The sequence below is a fragment of the Cupressus sempervirens genome, chromosome 4 (genome assembly GCF_028749045.1).
Source record: "Cupressus sempervirens isolate cs-2001-9-10 chromosome 4, ASM2874904v1, whole genome shotgun sequence".
NCBI classification, from domain to species: domain Eukaryota; kingdom Viridiplantae; phylum Streptophyta; class Pinopsida; order Cupressales; family Cupressaceae; genus Cupressus; species Cupressus sempervirens.
The window spans coordinates 737162572-737184205 of NC_143121.1; the positions used below are offsets into that span (position 1 = coordinate 737162572).

Genomic DNA, 21634 nt, shown 5'->3' on the forward strand with positions numbered 1-21634 from the left:
ATGGCTTTTGAAATAATTAGCCCTTGAGATTTGCGAATAGTCAACACCCATGCCAACCTTAATGGTAGTTGGAAGGTCCTACCCCTCTACAATGGTGCTATTGGTATTATTTTTGGATGATGATAATCAAATGGTACTCTAGAGTAATTATCAAATTCAACTGTAACATATGTTGGTGGCTTAGGTGGAGAAGTTCCTAGTTTATAGACAATATTTATGATATATTCCAATGATCCATTCACAAGACCCTTATTTATTAACCCTTTTATTTCAACTTTATCACTGTCCACTTCAAGATAGTCTAATTGATTGCGAGAATAAATCCTCATCTTCTTTTATTGGATACATTTCTCTCTCAATCCTTGACTTGGTAGAGCATGCATTATACTTATTAGGAGAGAGAAGAATCATGAATGTCATTTTGTTTTCTAAATCCATTAGATATGTTATCCTCAAAACATGATATTGATGATAAAGTAGGTGTGACCTTGTGAACCAAAGTATGTTAGAAAGTAAAGTCCACCAAGATAACTAGGGGGTCACGGGAGGTGAATTAGATATGAAATTAAAACAACTCTAAAAATTCTTATTAATTTTGAAACATGTCAATAGTAGATGCAACAACCATAGAACTTATGCCAAGCATGTTCAGACTTAATAGGTAGAAAGGATTCACTATCCAAATAGCTTCAGGGGAAAGACAACCAAACTTCTTATCCAACTAGCCTCAAAACTATTCTTCTCAGCATAGTAAAAGTGTACACTATCCAATATCAACTTCCTTGACAAATACAATCTCTTTGTAAACTCACTATGTCTTAGTTGCGCCATACACTTCTGTGACCAAAAGATATTCACTATCACGTTCACTAGATCTCATATACAAGTTTGCATACTCGCATTACATAAAAACCATACTTAATTATACACTCACCACAAGGAAATGATCTTTCCTTTATACCAAGTCTCATAACATATTATTGAGTCAGCCTAACCATTTTTTAATTTATAATAATAATATTGGACCATCTTAATATATTACATTACATGTTACATTACCATTCCTTGACTTTGTTGAAAGGTTGTGTGCAACTATATGTCTTAAAGAATACAACAATCTCATATTATGGTTACAAACATTGTCATTTGTAGAGAATAAATGCACTATCTTATCAAACTCATCATTTCTTATTGTAAGAATTTTCCTAAGGCAATAATTCAACACCAAGACCAAGAAGCCCAATAGATAGCACAAGAGAGACTAATGATGATCAAATTAGAATCTCAATAATGATAAAAATAATAATGAAAATTATATAAATACACACTAGAATTGCCTATATATAAAGGCATCTAGAATGATTAGTAGTCAACAAAGTGATAAGCCTCACAACTAAGCACATATCCACCAAGAGTCGATTATCCTCCATTGAGCATAGGATTTTGTGTGATGATGAGAGGATAAGCTTACATAGGTGTATTACATAAAAATATGTTGTAGACACCATGTTCTTAATTAGAGCGTGAACAACTATCTTGTATACATGACAACTCAATTGAATATGCAAGCTCTTGTGTTATCAACAAGACTACTCATGTGACTATGCATACTCCTAGGTGTCTATGTGACAACTAATAAAATAATGTATTTGACCTAAGTAAACTTAAGTAAAGTTTAAATAGTAATTAATTCTTTATGCTAACACCCCCCCCCCCCCCCCCCCCCCCTTAAGTGCAACTTAGGGGAATGCACTTAAGCTCACAAAAGCTATGATAGGTCCTGACTACTAGGCCATGTTAAGTACCCATGTACAAATGTAACATTGTAAATACAATGCTATGCAATGCAATACAATGTAATCTCTCTAAAAATAGAGAAAGAGGGAAAACCGCATGGGAAAAACCCTCCCCCAAAAAGAGAGATAAGTATAATAAAGAAGGTGAGAGAGAAGAAAACCTTATGTAAGGAAAAATCCCTCCCATAAGAAAGAAGAGATAATTCAATGGAATCCCCTTTCTGAAATATCCCACACCCCCAAGAGATCTTGCATATGAAGATACTTGGCCCCAGTGAAGGATTTGGTAAAGATACTTGCAACCTACTCTATTTTAGGAGAATACTACAATGCAATGAATTTCTCGTGAATCAACTCTTTGATGTAGTACGTATGAACCTCAATATGTTTGGTTTTCTAATGCTAAACTAGATTTTTTATCTCAATAGCACTCTGATTATCACAATAAATTACTATGGGTTTAGGTATGTCAAGTCCAAACTCCTTCAGAATATGTTGAAACCAAATAGCGTTTGTGGCCACAATGATAGCTCCTCGATACTTAGCCTTAGTTGAAGAAAGAGCAATAGTATTTTGCTTCTTACTCTACCAAAAAATGGGGCCAAAACCAAGATGAAACATGTAACCTAAAGTAGACTTGCAAGAATCAAGATCTCCTGCATAGTTTGAGTCTATATAATGAACCAACTATAGTCTAGTACCTGCTGCATAGTGTATCCCATATATATGTGTACCCTATATGTAGTGCAAGATGTGTTTGGTGGCCTTCCAATGAAGCTCATGCGGCTCTTGCATGAAGGAAGAAACCATGCCAACTACAAAATCTATGTTAGGTTGTGTATCTATCAGTAGATGAGACTTCCAACCAACTGTGTGTACAATGTAGCATCAACAAGCGGAGTGGAGCACTTGGCCTCTAACTTAACACCTAAAAGAAAGGGAGTAGGGGCAGGCTTGCAGTCACTCATGTAAAAATGAGAAAGTAAATCAAGAGCATACTTGAGTTGAGAAAGTGTGATCCCAGCTGAAGCTTGTGTGATCTCAATACCAAGGAAATAATGAAGTAAACCCAAGTTTGTCATAGAAAATCTATCCTACAAAGAAACCTTGACACTGGAAGTGATGGATGAAGTACTTCCTATAATGATCAAGTCATCTACATAAAGCACGAGTATCGAATTTGATTCATCCCTCTGAAGAATATAGACATTTGAATCTGAATGACACCTAGTGAATCCTAGTAAGAGTAGGAAGGAATCCATCTTGGCATTCCAAGCTTGAGAGCTTGCTTAAGACCATAGACAGACTTTTTCAATCTACAAACCAAAGTAGAATCCTGAATGAAACCCTACGACTACTCCATATAAATCTCTTCAAGAAGATCATTGTTCAACAATGCACTCTTCACATCCATCTAATAAATAACCCAACCATGAGCTACAGCAATAGCTAGTGTCAAATGAATGGAGTTCATCTTAGCTACCGATGCAAAGGACTCAGTATAGTCAATACAAGAACTTGTGAGAAACCTTTGGCAACAAGTCTAGCCTTATACTTATCCACTCTTCCATCTACTGCAAACTTGGTTTGATAGATCCACTTACGCCAAACCAACTTTGTTCCCTTAGGAAGAGGAACTAAGTCCCAAGTGTTGTTTTTCATTAAAGAGTTGAATTCTTCTTCCGTGGCCTTGTCCCATTTAGGAACCCCTGATGCTTCCTTAAATGACTGTGGATTAGAAGCAATGACAATATATGCATGTGGAAATGATTTGTGTTGTGACCTTGTCCTCCTAGTATCTAAAAGATTCCCCACCAATGAACCTAGTGAATCAAGTGTTTGTTGTGCCCAACAAAGTCTAGTGGAAGAAGAAGAAGGAATACCCTCAACTATTTGTGGACCCTATGAAGGTGGTGTCCTGCAAGTCAAAGTTGAAGGAATATCATCTTCCAAGTCACTATCATCACTTTCCATGAAGGAGGAAGGAGGAGTTGAAGGAGCCAAACTTGGACAATTCTCTTCAAAATGAACACTCCTCTCAAAGAATATTTCATGTGTCTTTGGATCCATGAGTTTGTGTGCCTTAAGATGGTTAGGATATCCAAAAAATATAAAAGGTTTGCTCCTTCTACTTTTGTGGAGGTATCCTTTCCCATGGTAGACAACCAAAAACTTTAAAGTTTTTTACACTTGGTTTTTTGCCACACCAAGTCTCAAAAGATGTAATTCCATCTAAGGCCTTATGGGGACTTCTATTTTAGATGTAACTGGCACAACACATGGCTTATGCCCAAAAAACTTGATCTAGAGACTTATGTTGTAGGATACAAGTGGTCATCTCGTTAAGGGTTCTATTCTTCCTTTCAGCACCACCATTTTGTTTGGGAGTGTATGCAACTAAATGTTGAAGATCAATATCCTTATGAGTACATAAGTCTATAAGCCTTGAGTTCACATATTCCCTTCCATTATCTATTTGAATAATCTTGATGGCTTCCCCTAATTTCTTCTCAACTTGAGTTTTGAAGTCACCTTATCAAATACTTCACTCTTATGAGCAAGAAAGAAGACCCAAGTGTAGTGTGAAAAGTCATCAATGAAGGTGAGAACATAGCAAGCCTTGCCAAATGATGTTATTGGAAATGGGCCAACTACATCAATATGAACCAATTCAAGAACAATAGTAGCTCTCCAAGACTTCCCCTTGTCAAAATTCTCTTCTGGATGCTTGCCTACTTCACAACCTATACATACACCCTTTGAATACTTGACTTGAGGTAGACCTATGACCATATCCTTGTTGCTAAGTTGTTGAAGGTCACAATAATTGAGATGTCCAAACCTCTCATGTCATAGTTTTCTTTGTGAATTTGAGTTGGTCAACAAGGCAAGGGAAGTAGACTTAGGCACACAATGAGAAAAAGAATAAAGTCTTGTCTCATGATTAGCCTTTCCAATTTCCACCATAGAATCATCTTTTAGATTTTTCACCACAACTGAATCAGGCAGGAACTCCACTTTGTTGCCACATCGATAGTGATTTATTTGGTAGATTGAAAGAAGGTTGGGGCTAAGGTTGGGAATATGAAGAACATCCTTGAAGACTCCATTTTCCAACTCAACATTCCCTTTTCCTTCAACTTCCACTTGTGTGTCATTTCCCATATAGATGTAAGGTACATGTGATGATTTCAAAGAGGAAAAAATGCTCCCTTGAAGCACCCATATGATGTGTAGCTCTTGAATCAAGAACCCATTCTTTAGAATTGTTTGTACTTGCTACCAGAGCTTGTCCCTTACCTTTTGAAGTGGTTTAATATCCCTTGTCCTTAGAGGCATTTGGTACATCAATTATTTTATGTTTCCTCATTAAGTTTAGCAACTCATTAATTTTCTTATCCTTACACTCACATTCATCATGACCATTCTTCTTACAATAGGCACAAGTTTCTTCTCCCTTTTGTTGAAGTTGTTTTCCTTCATATTATTTTTGGAAAAAGACTTGTCTTGTTGTGAAGAAGATTTCTATGTGGAGGAAGATTGATGTGTAGAGGAATATTGTTGTGTATCATCTTGTGGCTTAGCCTTCCACTGATTTTGCTTCTTGTTGGAATTTTTACCACCTTGATTCCCTTATTTAGCTACCAAGGCTTTGGTCTTGGAAGACTAGAGAATTCCCATACTCACTAACTGTTCATGTTCTAAGACTTGCATTCCTAAAAATGATTCAAATGAAGGCTTAGTGAAGGCACTAACCATTGTTAACGTGTGAGTATTATAACTAGAAAAAAATGATGAATATTTAGGAGGAAGATGAGTCATCACATGTTTGATCAACTTTCCATCCTTGATGTGTTCACTGCAATTCTTAAGTTGTTCCCTATACATGTCTACTTGGGTAAGATAATCATTGATGGTGACAAAATTGCTAGGATCCAATTTGAGAAGATTGTCCTCAATGGTGTAGGCCATGTCTTCATCTACTACCCCATAGAATGCTTCAAGTTTATCCCAAACTTTTATTGGATTATTAAGGTTCTTGATGTGATATTTGACAAGATCTAAGATATTCTTTAACAAGGTTCCTAGGGCCATTTCTTGTTTGAATGCCCAGTCTTCTTTATGAGACTCGTCAGCATTATTATCAAGTTTCTTTGTTGCACTAGTTACATAATGCAGTAAACCTTTTTTAACTAATGGTTTCTTTATCTTTTCTTTCCAAATAGCATAATTATGTGGTGTTAACTTAGAAAAAGAACCCATAATGCAAAAGAAAGAGCACAATATAAAAGAGACACAAGAACACAAGACACACGCCCCCTTTTCACTCAATCAAAGAAACAATTCCGCCCCCCCCCCCCCACAACCACCAACCCAAATGAATGTTTTAGGCACTTTATATGTAGTGCATTTACAATAGGCCACTTGTCAAAATGGACAAAAGTAGACTTCTGATTTTGTTGTTTACAACCTCCTTTTAAAGTTCAAATCTTGTACTCAGCAATGTAGATAGGTATACAACAATTTTGAACTTTGATCAAATTTTTAAAATGGTATTTTATTCCACACAAGCCTATAATTTGATTGCAGATCTGGAAAGTAGATGAAAAATTATGCACTTTCAAAAAAATCAAACCTAAATATGTGTCCAGATGAACTTGAACTAAGCCTTTGAAGTTGTAAAAATTGGGATTTGCAATTTGTAGAAAAATTCATGAATAAAGATCTCAAACATCCTGCACCAATGTGTAGATCACAAAATTCTACCCCAAAACAAAAATAATTGCTTGAAGAAAGAAGTTCGTATGAGGGAGATATCATTGTTTGAAAATCACCTCTACAATTATTTTTCCTGAATCGCTATCATTGCACCTCAAAAAATCAATTGACTCTAGATTTTACCTCAATTGTTTAGTTTTGATGAAACAAAAGTCAATTTGGGGGTTTTTTGACCTTCTAATTATCTAATTTGCACCAACAAGCTCCAATCTTGTCCAGCAAAAAAAATCTCTCCTACAAGCCAAAAAGGCCAATTTTTTTGAAAAATTTTAGAAATAAAATGCAAATCTGAAAAGCAAAACTATAGGGATGCAAAAATATTTAGATCTAGAAAATTAATACCAATTTCACAAATCAAGCCTTTGAGTTCTGGTTTCTAAAACAAATTTGCCTCAGATTTGACTATGGCCTAGGTTAGACAAATTTATAGTCAAAATTCATTGAATTGATCCTCCAGATGCAATGGTGAGGTTTTCTTTGGTTCTAGATGCTCCCAATAACTTTAGATACTTCATATCTAAATTGTGGTCCTCCAAGAGGTGAAGCAAAAATGGTCTCTAATGGCTATGTGAAGAGAAGCTCACTCAGCTTTGATATAATGTAAGAATTTTCCTAAGGCAATAATTCAACACCAAGACCAAGAAGCTCAATAGATAGCACAAGAGAGACTAATGATGATCAAATTAGAATCTCAATAATGATAAAAAAATATCCTAAAAATTAGATAAATACATACTAGAAGTGTCTGTATATAAAGGCATCTAGAATGACTAGGAGTCAACAAAGTGATAAGAATCACAACTAAGCACATGTCCACCAAGAGTGGATTATCCTCCATTCAGCATAGGAGTTTGTGCGATGATTAGAGGATAATCTTAAATAGGTGTATCACATAAAAAGATGTTGTAGACACCATGTGCTTAATTAGAGTGTGAACAATTGTGTTGTCTACATGACAACTTAGTTCAATGTGCAATCTCTTATGTTGTCAACAAGACAACTCATATGACTATGCTTACTCCTAGGTGTCTACATGACAACTAATAAAATAATGCATTTAACCTATGTAAACTTAAGTAAAGTGTAAATAGTAATTAATTATTTATACTAACACTAACAATATCTAATCTTATAGGTGTTCTTCTCAAGAGGAAGTTCCAGTCATCTATTTGTGGATTTGCATCTCTCGAATTTGTGAGAAGCTGGCGAAATATCTATTGTTGGATATTTTCTCCATCTTGCCTAAATACTTTATCTAGTGTAACCATTATCTTGAATTCTTTCCATAATAACTTTTCCCACCTATTGTAATCATATGTTGGTCTATCATTAATAGGAGTTAATTGCCCCAAATCACCAACTAAAATAATAGATACACTTGAAAGATAGTTGCAAAATTTTAAGTTACTTACATAAAGTAAAATCACAAGATATGAATTCTCTATGGCCAATGTTAATAAGAATTAAGAGACATTAAAAGCACCATGTGATGTAAGGAAAAGGATACCTCCAAAGCATATGTGTGCCTTATGTGGGAAGGCTTGTCTAAGTCGACAATTTATATTTTCCAACATGTTCAAGCCAATGAATCGCATTTCATCAATCAAAATATATTTGATATTTTCCATCTCTTGTTGAAATATTGTAAGTCTTGTCCCTTATAGTTGGGAAAAATCTATAATTGGTATACATCAGCAACTTTGAATTAATGTTAGACGCTCCTATATTGAAAGTTGTAACTCTAGTTGGTGCAAGCAATAGAAGCAAAGAAGGATTTGTCATCAATGCCATTGTCAAATAGTTTGATTGATGGCACCAATTATATAAGACTTTCCCATTGCCATTTTTCCTTGAATTATCATAAACAAAGGATTTCACATTTAATTACTATGGTAATGTGTCAGAATAATGTCAGCTTCCTTTTGTTGCTTGTGACTGAGAGTTGTAAAGTTGATGCACTGTTGAATGTCATCATACATTAGACATCCATGATTTTTCATTTCGGTATGTATTTTATTGCTCAGATTATCTCCTCTTCAATTTGATATTCATTGCACCAATTTTTATTTCTATAAATATCTCTACTTCCCAACATGCCAATTTTAAAAACTAGCATATGTTGACTACAATGTAACCTAAATGTTATATCCCACTCATGATCTGTAGTATTTTCTTGAATGGCTCCATTATATTTTATCTTTGAATCATTTGAAGGTTCATCATTTTGTGCATGTTTTTACATTGGGACATGCCCAGGATTATAGTTGAGTGAGTCCCAATTTTCTACTATAATATCATCATCATGACCAATGTCTCTCTCGACATTCAAAAAGGTTTGTATAGTATCAACTCAAACAAACAAAAGTCCTCCCACTTATCAAAATCTCATGAAGGAATAGAAAAATACCTAGGAAATACTCCAACAATAGCTTCTTTCTTTCTTGGACCACACTTATTATCTCCTCTTCTTTTAGAATTATATATCCAAGACCTTGTTGCATCAATCAAACTAATACCTTCCATACAAAGTGGTCTTTTTTTATAATCATCAACAAAATATTTTTTGAGTTCTTCCTCATTTCTATCATCATTGATTACCACGAGTTTGAAAACTTCATGTGAGACATTTATGTTAATAAACTTTCTACTACACTCCACCAATGAGAGGTCTAATAACATATGAAATATTTCTTGAGCTCCAATATCTCTTTCTATAACTATCTCTATTAAATTCTTTCTATATGCCCATGATACTAAATCATCTAGATTTGAAAGACACATCAACATTTTTTGATATGTTTTAGACCTTCTCTCTACTTTACTTGCATACTTTGCAATATATTTGATAAATACATGTCTTGAAAGGATGGGTTGCCAATCAAAATTAGCCCTCCACAATTGTAGTATGTACTAATTGTGTGTATTAACTTCATCATCATTTCTTGCTAGTTCAAATCTTTTCTCACCTAAATGTGCATCAGTGTATAACTTTGACCCCTCCAAATTTAATTGCAAATGAGCATTATACCTAAAACATTGGTGAATACATATCTTGTTAACCCAAATTGTTAAAAAAGGTGAAATAGAAAATTTAGACATAATTTTTAAAAAAATTTATTAACTTGCAAACCATTCATCCTCTTTTTTTAAGAAGGCATGTTCCCTCCTTATAGAATGTGTGTCTTTCAACACAATTGAGTGTTGGAATTACAATAGGAATTTCTTTTCTAACCATTCTAATAATTTTTCATTTGTGTCTATGTCTACATCACTAACCTTCTCCACTATATTTGTTAGTTATTCAATGAGTGGCTTGGTTTATCTAGAATTAGCAGGTTATATGCATCTAAAAAGATGTATTTGATATCTTACAATTTTTGCTTCTGCCTATATTCCCTTCTAAGCATTTCTTGATGCTTCTTTCTGGCTAGGGCTTCTTGGAGTATGCCCATCTACTCAATTGTCATTGTGTCAAAGTCATACTTTGGTAACATAATCTCTTCATCAAGGTTTGCATCTCCATATTGTATCACTTCTTCATCCTTTGATGTGCTTGGACTTAGCACTGAGATTTACAATGGTGTTGCATTTGTGCTCGGCTTTTGAAGAGTGTGACTAGGAGTGTCAGTTTCTAGTAATGTTACTAGTGCTTGAATGGCTACTTGCTCCTTTATCTTTGGTGTCAACTCAGTCTCTTTAGGCTTATTCTTCGCTTCCACAATGCCTTGTGATGCACCTTTTACTTGTGCTAGAGGTGCAAATAAGATTATCTAACCTGTTTCACTCTGTGTTTTTGTAGTGGCTTGGGTTTCCACTATGTCTTTTCCAACTATATCAACCTTTTCTAATGTAGTTATAGTTATTTTATCTAAAAATCATACATTAGTGACTTGAGGTGTGATAGTAGGTGGTTCTTGTGTGTTCACCTCTTCCCTTGTAGTTTTAGTCACTGTTTTCTATATCCCACCTACACTCACCAATACCATATTATCACATAATTTGGCCTATAGTGTAGACTGACCAAGTACCTTTTTCAGATCTTCCTTTATAAGGGGATTGATGTTCTGAGCTATGAGATCAAAAACATCCTTTACTATTATTGTTTCAATACTTGTTACATGTTGAGGGATGACATTAGGCAATTGTGTATCTTCTACACTCTGTTCTTGTTATTGTTTTTCCTCACCTATTTCCTTGTCATCTACTTTCATTTATGTATCTCCCTCAATAGTTTCTACATTGTTCTCATCTTCTTCATCATCCTTCACCTTAATAGGCTCTTGTTCACCTTCCTTTACTATAGAAAGTCCATAAGTTATCTTCCACATCCGAGTAGACTTCTTAACTACATCTTCAATATTATTTTTAAGTATGCTAAAGGCTCTATATTTAGGTACAAGCCTAACTACATATTTCTTCATAGCCTTAGCAATTTGTGCCTTACTAAGTTCAGGCATCACTTGTGCAAGTGAAGTCTCCCTTATTTGTCTTTCCAAGTTTAAGCAATAGTTCCATTTCTGCTCAACTCTCTCATATAAACTTTTAGGCATTAATTTGGAAATTTCTAGTGGGGTTTTCTTTAAATTTTCCATCATGACATATATAGATTCCTCCACTAGATTTTTCTCAAATTTACTAAGATTATCAAAATCAACCTGAGTAAATCCTATCAAATCTACATTATTTTTGACATTTTCATATAGATTTTCTAAGTTTGATAGAGGATTGTGACTCACCACTTTGAATTGGCTATTGTCATCTAATTCTATTTTCTCCTCATCAAATTTAGCTTGTGTAATGTACTTTCTCCTTGGTCTTTTCTACACTTCACCTCCTTGTTCTATAGGTTTTGTCTTTTCTTTTGCTTTTAGTGCAGTGACATGTGCACTAGCCCTTGTAGTAGGTGTTGTAGATTTGGGCTAACTCAGCTTGTTGACCTACTTGGGTTTTGTCACTAGTTGGGCCTTGACCTTCCTCTTCTTTTGATCAATGGGTGTAGGTGCTTCCTCAACGTCTTCTCCCTCATCTTCTCGTCTAGCTAATCTTCACCCATTCATTGAGTTAATGTAAGTGGTGCTTTTGTCTAGATGTCTTCTTCCTCTTCATCCTCCTCTTCTTCTTCCTCTTCCTGATGGGCACCTTCACCATATTTAGCTTTTAATTTTTTCACCAACTTCTTCTTTTTCTTAATAACAGAGGCATCCTTTAGTTCCATAGTAATTTTGGATTTAACCATTTCATAGTTTCCAAATGCTTTTTCATTTTTATCAATGTCTTTTGCAAGTAAAGTTGTAATAGTTATAGAGGCCTCATCTACATTGACTTCATATCCCAATGGCCTTAGCCATCTCACCCTTGGAGTTTCTACTTGAATAAAAGTATAATCAACATCCACTAGAAAGAAAACATCATCATAATGTTTCTCCACTAAGGATATTGGTATTCTCAATCTTTTCTTCATTGATTGCTTAAAGTCCTCAAAATAGTTGGTCATAATTGACTCAAAGTTCTCTCCCAATTGTTTAATGAACTCACCAATCTGTACTACCACTAACCTGTTGGTTTTCCATGCAACTGTGCCAAATGTAGGAAAAGTGTTTTGAACATAAAAGAAAATGCATACCAAAATAGAACCAAATTTACATCTTACACTCTTTGTCTTCCTTATTGCTCCTAGATTCTCAATCAGTTATTGTAATAGTAATTTTACAAGATCATATGTGTGATCTTTCTTGACAATTTTATAACCAACATATACTGCAATACAGGGCACACTGTTTAATCTACTGGATTGGTAAAACTTATTTTTAATAACCCTTACTACAAAGACTATAAAAGGATCTGTAATGATATCAATTATCATTCCTCTCATATTCTATACAACTCCAGTATTTTTCCCAATAACCTATTTTGATTCACTTGTCTTAGGCCAATCTAGGGTTGGATACCCTATTACCATATGGATTATCCTTTTGGTTATCTTGATGGGTCCACTATCTAACCAAAGTGAATTGTCATGAATTCTACTTAACACAATCCTAATCCATTCAGTTTTGAACACATTCAAGAAATCTAGGGCATGCTTTAACCCTTTCTTTTCTACAATTTTGTATTCTTCCCTTAACACACCATTCTCACAAAGTTTTTCATATGGTTTCCTAATCTCCATATCATGTATACTTCTAATTTTATATTTGTAGCATTTCCTAACATCTTGCACCATTAAAAGATTTGGTGGTATCATGGAAAATGCACCGGAGGGGTCTTGTTTATAAGCAATGTCTAGTATGGCTTTGAATATTGGTTGCTTGACCTCATTACTAACCAGTTGAACATTCAAACATTCCTTTCCCTCTACATTATTTGAACTAGATGCCATTGCCTAAAACCAGGGTTTATGAAAATATAAATAGCATAACTTGGTACTTGATAAATACTTTGCAAGATATGACAAAATGATGTAGAATCACTGCTAAAATCGTTTGCAATCGCTTTGGATGAGTTTTATGATTGCCTTCTACTCTCCTTGCTCTTTCTCAGTTTTGAAATGATGTGAGAGTTGAAAATTGATCGAATACCCTTTGAAGTTTTGCAATAAATGTTGAGTGCTTACATAGCAATGAGCTCGACATAAACCAATTTCAAGCTCAGTTAGTATCCATTATAATTCCATTTGTTCAGAAACCATTAAGAGCTCAGCATCAAGTAGCTAGTTTGTTGGCTTGACATCTTCTAGCATTCCACTTGGTAGTCATAGGAAACATTTCATGTGCGAGCACAGTAACATGAGAACTTAAAGATTTCTTAGATTCCTAATAACATCTTGCAAATTTATTCATGCTTATGCAATCTTTTTAGTACTAATTCCTTTTGGAATTGATGTATGATATAACTTTTAAATATCAGTTCCACATACCTCTTGATTACTTAGTTTGATGAGGTGTGATCACCTAAACCATTGGCTGAAGTGATCCCTTCTCCATTTGATGTGTTGTAACCATCCATTTTCTTCCATGTCTTGTTCATCTCATCTTTGATATTTTCAACATCTACCTTGCCTTTTCCTTTATCAAATTCACAACTTGGTGCCTTTGACCTTGTTGGATAGTAGCGACTAATGTGACCAATCTTCAAATAGAAAAAACATGTGGTTTGACTCAACCACCTTTTGTAGTCAACCTCTAAAGTGTGTTCAAATGCAATTTTTAGGGACATGTCCATATTCTTGACAATAATGACAACTATATCTTGTATTATAATCCTAGTTGTAAGAGTTGCCATTGTTCCTTACCTTTGTTTGCCTATTTGATGACCACATGGGTTTGGATCTACACTCAAAAGCTCTATGTCCATAATTTTGATAGTTATAACAATATCCTTCAAATCTTTGTGTGTGCATGGTCTTGTTTTTGCATTCATTTGTTTGATGTCCTTGAATGTTGCAATTATGGCAGTGAACTATGCTCTTATGCTTGACATTTTGATTTACAGTCTTGCTCCTACACACATTAGCAATATGTCCTTTCTTACCACAATTATGACAAGTAGATTTAGATTTCTTACCTTTGTTGTTCCTTTCTTTAGCATTTTGGATGATTCTCCTCCTTCAGTACTTGTGTATCCTAGTCCAGATGTATCATTATTAGATCTAGGGGATCTCAGTAATTGTTCAAAGTGTTTGATGACTTCATTTGGTTTGTTGAAATTTTTAGAAAATTTATTTTCTCTTTTTAGTTCGCTCATTAATTTCTCATTTTCTAGTTTCAATGTTGTTATCTCAATGTCCTTGATAGTCAACTCATAGTTGGCATTTATCATTTGACTTAGAGTATCCAATTTCATGTTGGAAATTTTGGTTAGCTTTGATGACTTCTCTTCTAGTTTGTTTGTCAAAACTCTATTCTCGTCTTCAATCATGGCTTTGCATTCCATATCTTTCTTTCTCTATTTAGTCACCTCACATAGTAGTATGGCTTGTGATTCTTGCTCTAACTTGAGATTTTTTATTTCCTCGGCTTGGGCTCTATTCTTTTCCATTAGATCTACAACTACTGCATCAAATTCATTCGAGTCTCCATTAGCAAATGGATTAGTAGTGTCTATCTTTATGTATTGTGTTTCCTTCTCCTCAATGGTTTCCTTCCTTTTCTTCAAAGATTTATTTAGTTCTTCTCTTGCTTCATCCAGTTGATGTAGAATGAGTTGTATTTCAATTCCCTGATTCTCAATGATCTTTCCCAACTTGTAGACTTCCATTTTCAAGATCTTTCCTCAAAGTTGCAAATCTTTTCTTTTAGAGAACTTGGCTTTGCTACCAATTGTTGGAATTACAATAGGAAAGGTTAACTTCTAAGAGGGGGAGGGGTGAATTAGTAGTTTAAACTTTGATCCTTAAAACATTCATCACACATCCATCTCATACATTCACTAAGTAAACTGAAATATCATGTAGAGCATGTACATCTAAATCATGTAAACAAGTAAACACATATGACACCAGATATGATTACCCAAAAACCCTCCAATGAGAAGGTAAACCTAGGGTGGGGATGACACCCACAAATCTTCACTATTGCAGTAATAAAGTGTATCAAATGAACGTTACAATGTTTTGATCATGAGACATGATCTACCTTATGAAAGGTATGCCCTATTAAAGGCTTACAAATATTGTTGGGTCTCACCTTGTTAGAATGATTCAGCAATGATCCTATGGGTAGCACTTGATTTCTTGATGAAAGATCACCTCTATACTGATGTATTCTTGATCCTTTTGATTAGATATCTAGCTACTATATACTATTTCTTTCCTCTATTCTCCTTTAACTGATTCTACAATGCAATCTTAGTTCATAACTCCTTATCCACCATAAATGCTTTGTTTTCACATGCAAAATTCTCTCTTTTCTCCCTTCACACACCTTCTTCACAACATAGATAGTTTAGGGTTTTCCTCCTTAAGAAGACTTTGGTGTCTTAGGGTTAGGTATGAATCAATAGTTGTGATTCATCCATTTTTTCACTTAATCCTTCCCTTTTTATGATTAGCTACATGCAATGCATTGGGAATCCAAATTAGGATTCATCCTTATCTCCAAATATCATAATTCAATCTTTAAGTCGGCTCAAAATTAGTGTACATAGTTGCTTGTGCCATTACAAACAACTATAACAAAACTATCTTACTCAGCATCTAAAGTCTTTGATGCTTGGCATATATTGTTCTCTATACTCTTACTTGATATTTTTATCACTTGGCATGCACTATTTACTCAGTGCCTGAATTACTCGGCATATAGTTGTCTACTCAGCATTTGAGTCACTCAGCACATGAGTTGCTTAGCACTCACTGTGGACTTGGCATGCTCTATTATATACATGTGCTTGACATGTACTACTTATTTGACATGAACTAAGTAAATGACTAAAGTGTGTAGACACTCACTTGTCAAAACTAATCTAAGATCAACATTATGTATATCTTCATAATCTTGATCTATATCCATCTTAGCGAGTTGTGTCATATTCTTGAGGCATGGATGCTAACCAAAATTATGAAAGACCTAAAAATTATAATTCATATATTATTCTATTGGATAGAAGTGACAAATACATATTAATATTTAACTAATTTATAATATGAAACTTACATTTATATTTCTTTGATGTGGATCAAGTCTAAGATTTCATGCATGATTAATGGATCAAAATATCTCTCTACACTTTTTTGTTCATCCTCATTTGACCAATTAATAGTGTCCATATTTGGTACCCTTTTGAGCTATAAAAATCTATGAACATGAGGTGAACCACGATGTTGCCACTCATATCTACACCAAAAGTCCTTTACTTTCATTCCTTTTCCAAGTATATCTTTCCTGAACATTGTATTCCTTAAGTGCATGTAATAAATGACTATATGCGGATAGTTGAGGATATTCTTCCTTCTCTATATTTGAGCCTCTTGTGGATTAGTAGGTGGTGTACCAAGCATTAGTGCATGTGAATCATGCCACTACATATTGACTACACTTAATGTGAAGAAATTTGTAGGTGTGCCAAGTTGGTCAAGCAAGTCAGTTAATTATGCTTTACATTTTTTCCAATATGATCTTGTTCCTCTTAGACTTGTTTTGACCACATTAGCCTATCTACAAAATCATTATGTAACATATTCTCCATATGTTCACGAAATTAATTAATAGTAATTGGCATTTCCTAGGAACTCCTTTTTTCCAAAACAGATGCTAAACTTTGTGCACAATGTCTCATTACCATATTCTACATGAAATACCTAAACTATGGATGATTTCCAAAGTGGTGATCCCTATATTTTATCAAATGCTTTACAAATTCATGCTAGTATACTCATTTCATTCTAGGCTCTAAGCAATCACATCTTCCATCTGGAAATAATGTTGGGAAAGCCATATCCAACAACCCAGATGTGACATACACATAGATAGGTGATGCACCTATAGATGGCCACTCAATTAAAGAAGACAAAACTACATCAAAATTATTAACCCAAGCATGAATTAATTCCATTTCGCTTTGAGCATTAGGTGGCCTTGAAGCTATAGAGTTTGTATGCTCAATTATATTACCTTTGTCTGTCTCCATGAGAGGACCTAGGAATACAACTTCATTTGCATCAGAATCAAACTCCATGTGCATAGTCTTTAATCTATGAAAAATATTCTTACCCATATTTCTAGGAAAGTCATTAAGAGAACTTTCATCTATCTTGACATCTTCATAAAATTTATCAGTTTCAACTTCGTATTTCAATGCTCTATAAACGTGATCCCTATTCATAGTAAAGTTAGATCATGTACTACATTGATCCCTTCTTCGAACAATAATGATTCGTAAATGATCAACTATGTGTGGAAAGACTTTTGATAGTTGTTCAACCTATTGGGGAAAACTAGTGATATGTCCTTTATACTTGTACTAACCACCGGTTGCATGTATAACTTGTAGTATAGGGTTTACATGTGCAGTCAACATCTCTTTAACCTGATTTAAATTTGCAAGCTCTTGTGGTTGACATCTTAGATCTATATTATTTGAAGATGAAAACCTATAAATTCATATCTCTTGACAACACTTATTTCATATTGGGACCTCGCCAGTGCAATATACTTTCATTTTTGCATATGACTCCTGACAAACATAACACATATTTGGTGTTTTCAAACTATATATCTAATATCTAAACTACATTTGGAATCTTCTAAATTTAGATTGAAGCATATCATTTAGGTTGGGCATTTTTTCTCTATCATTTTCTAATTCTAAATCAACATTTATGTCACTTCCATCTTGCAACATTTCTAATACATGTTCTATGAATGGCAAGCGTACATTCTCAATATTTAGTTGATTGTTTGTATTTGGAGGATGGTCATATATGTGACTTGGTTGGGCTTGAGGATGTTGAACTTGGCAAATTTTTGCATGTTGAGGAAGGATCCTCTCAAAAGTATGTCGATGATTGTTTCTCTCTACATTTTTCAAATCTTGATTTTTAGTTTCTAGTTGTTCAATCATTATTTTTGCACTTCTTCGGGCATATCTTTGTTTGCACCCTTGATTTTATGTTACTCTTTGTGTTCTCTTTTAGAGTTTGTTTTGTTGTTCTTGTTGACATTTATGATACTCTCTTTGATATTGTCTTTGGTATTCTCTCCTTTCCTCCTCTGTCTCAAAATTTAACCTAGGTCTCACCATAGCTAGTAAGAAAAAAACATTAATGAAGTAACATTTATTTATATATAGATGAAAAATATTTTACCAATAAATATTATTAATTTTGAATTAATTTTTTTATATAGTGTGTTCTTGAATGAAGATAAACAACCTTGGAAATGAGTAACACATGTTTGTATATTAATGAGAAATACATAATAGATGAACCTTAATATTAGAATGTAGAAAAAAATTGGAGAAATTTATTGTGCAAGTAGATTGATGAGATTATATAAGCATCAAAATGTATGCATAGATTATCCATAAATGGAGATAAACATTGGAGAAAGTTTATTAGACTATTCAAAAATATATTAATAAAGAAGAAAAAAAGAGCATGAAGAATTTTTTTTAAATTAAATTAAAAGATTTATAGAAGTGTAGACTTTTATTATGAAATATACAACATCAAGATAAATAGTCACAAAAGATTATTACATCATGGAAATCAATAATCTTATTTATTACATCATTTTATTGTAAAATAGATAAGTACATGATGTACCATTTTACAATGCAAAATACCAATACCAAAAATAATAGGAAGTCCACTTTAGAAGATAGTGAATGTTCACTTTCTAATAGAGTAGAGTAATTGCCAAAACATATGTGGGTCTCCAGACAAAAAGAACCAAGAGCATATTCAATACCACTGCCTTAATATCCACCTTCTGTTAACCCAATCATGACATCGATGCAAGTGAGCTCGAGAATAGGCTTCAAGAGTTTGGGAATGTGGAAAGTAGATTTTAAAAAATTGTTGTTGACTTAGCAGGGACCGAAACTTGTCAACAACTATGTCGAACCACCAACAATTGTTCTCAAAGACATCTATAGCCAAATCTAATGGAATGTATCTTGGTAGTGAAACAATTGGTGGTGTAGGTCTAATATGATCAGAAAAAATATCCTCTATAAGAGGTTCTTTAGTCACCTCATCTATAATAAAATGATCATATTGAATAACAAATGTTGGCCTTTGAGAATTTGCCACATGACCTATTACAGTGCCAGGGAACCATGCTCCTTGGAAGCCATCATCGTCACAATAAACTTCCACTTTTATTCCATAGTTAAAATTCACAATGTGCACCTTTAACATAAACATAGTACATAAAAGCTTTTCAATTACATGTATTTAGTTCAAAAGAAGAGTATAAAGAAATAGTTAGTATTGAAATATGCATTGGAAAAAATTGCATTCTAATGTTCAAAAATGATGATATCGCCTAACACATTTCAAACATAAATTTATTTATGCATAAAAATTACATTCTAATGTTTGAAAACTACAGCATTGCCTTCCACATTTCAAACATTAAATTTATTTATGCATAAAAAATATTACAATAATGGACTGAGTAATATAATACTAAAAAAATGTCGGCATTATCTTCCACTTTTCAAACATGATTGCCTAAAAGCTAAATAGAAATACTATGTAAATAGTAATCTAAATCAAAATATTATTGTATTTCTAAATACTATATGTAAATCGCAATACTAATTTAAATAGAAATACTATGTAAATAGTAATCTATATCAAAATACTAATGTCAATCAAAAACTTAATCCAAATCTAAATACTAATCTAAACTAAGAGACTATTATAAATGAAATTAGTAATGTAAATGAAATTAGTAATGTATATCTAACAAATTATATAAATATATCTAATTTAATATATCAAAATACCAATTTAAATAAAATATGATTGAAATTCAAAATAAATTTTAAAAGTATGAGAAGAAACTTACTTTTGTATTTGATGTGACTCTTGAATTTTGATCGGCAAATTTGCAATTCACTTCTCCAAATTTCTCCTCTTCTTCACCAACCTATGATCTTTCACAAAAAATATATATTCTACTCACAATCTCTCTTTTCTATTATACTTAAGCTCTCCAAAAAAATACTAATTTCTTTATTCTACTCTATGTAAATGCACTCTTCTTTGCAACAGAAGAATGAAATGAAAACGTGCTTATATAATCACTCAAACTAACTCTTCCTCTCCCCACAAAATCTTTTCATCTCCCACGAAATATCTCTGACAATCTCTCTTTTCTATTCTACTTAAACTCTCCAAAAAGAAATATTGGTTTCTTTATTCTACTCTATGTAAATGCACTCTTCTTTGCAACAAAAGAATGAAATGAAAACATGCTTATATAATCACTCAAACTAACTCTTCCTCTCCCTACAAAATCTTTTCATCTCCCATGAAATATCTCCCACAAAATATTTGCATGACATATTCATTTATTAAAAATTGAATAATCAATAAAATTGGAGGCGTTATTATAAATGAAGAGGCAATCTTCGAAAATGCAATAATGTGAGAGGAGGGAATGTTTGAAAATGAACAAACATGGTAGTGCCACATACACCTACCACCACACGTACACCCACCAAGATAGGACTGTTGTTGTTGACAGTGACAGTAACTGCTACCATTGTCGTTGCCCATCGCATGCCCTCTAGCAGTGTATAACACCCACAGTTGTGGTGGGTGATAAATAATTTGAATATCATTTTTTATTTTTTTAATGTATATTTTATATATATATAATTTTATTTTAAATTAACTTTTTTTGAATTTTTTTTAAATTTTTCATTTAATATTAATATCTTTATTATTAAATTATTTAATATGTGGTTTAAATTGAACTATTTTTTCATATTAGTTTTAATTTCTTATTTTTAGCATTTTTTGAAGGCTTATTATTTTGGGCCCTATTAATTTGAGCATGTTGTTTGGCTTTACCACCTATTATTTTGGGCCTATTATTTCAACATTAGTTTAGATTTGTTTAGATTCGTATTATTTGAGCCAACTATTATTTCATAGATATTTTTTGTATTTTATGATTTAAAAATTTGTAACTGCTCCTAGTTCTTTTTTATTGACAAAGAATCTTTTTGACATATTCTCATTCTGAGCATTTATGCTACCATTATATAAATAATAAAATGCCTCTCAGTACATCTTACAGTCATATTTTTCCAAGAACTAAACCAATATCTGAATTATATAATAGAAACTGAAAAAAAAACTAATAAAATGTTAATCTTGGACAAATGTTTTCCATACTCACAATTTATAAAATCTCTGATTGCTTCATTATATGTACATGTGGGTAGTACTATATGTTATAATAGAAATTGAAAAACAATCACTCTAATACCAACTTGAAAATTAGAAATCAAGAAGAATATTTTTCATTCATGTATTTACATAAATAATTGTGTGCCAAATCCATAAAGCTCCAGGAAAGGAAATAGCTATAGCAAAAGAAAAGAAT

The 21634-nt window shown here is 33.2% G+C and overlaps 1 pseudogene; it reads right to left on the minus strand.

Moving 5' to 3' along the window:
* LOC149563443 (shikimate O-hydroxycinnamoyltransferase-like) overlaps positions 1–20786 on the minus strand; it is a 33751-nt pseudogene extending 12965 nt beyond the window's left edge.
* Positions 20787–21634: the final 848 nt, after the last annotated feature.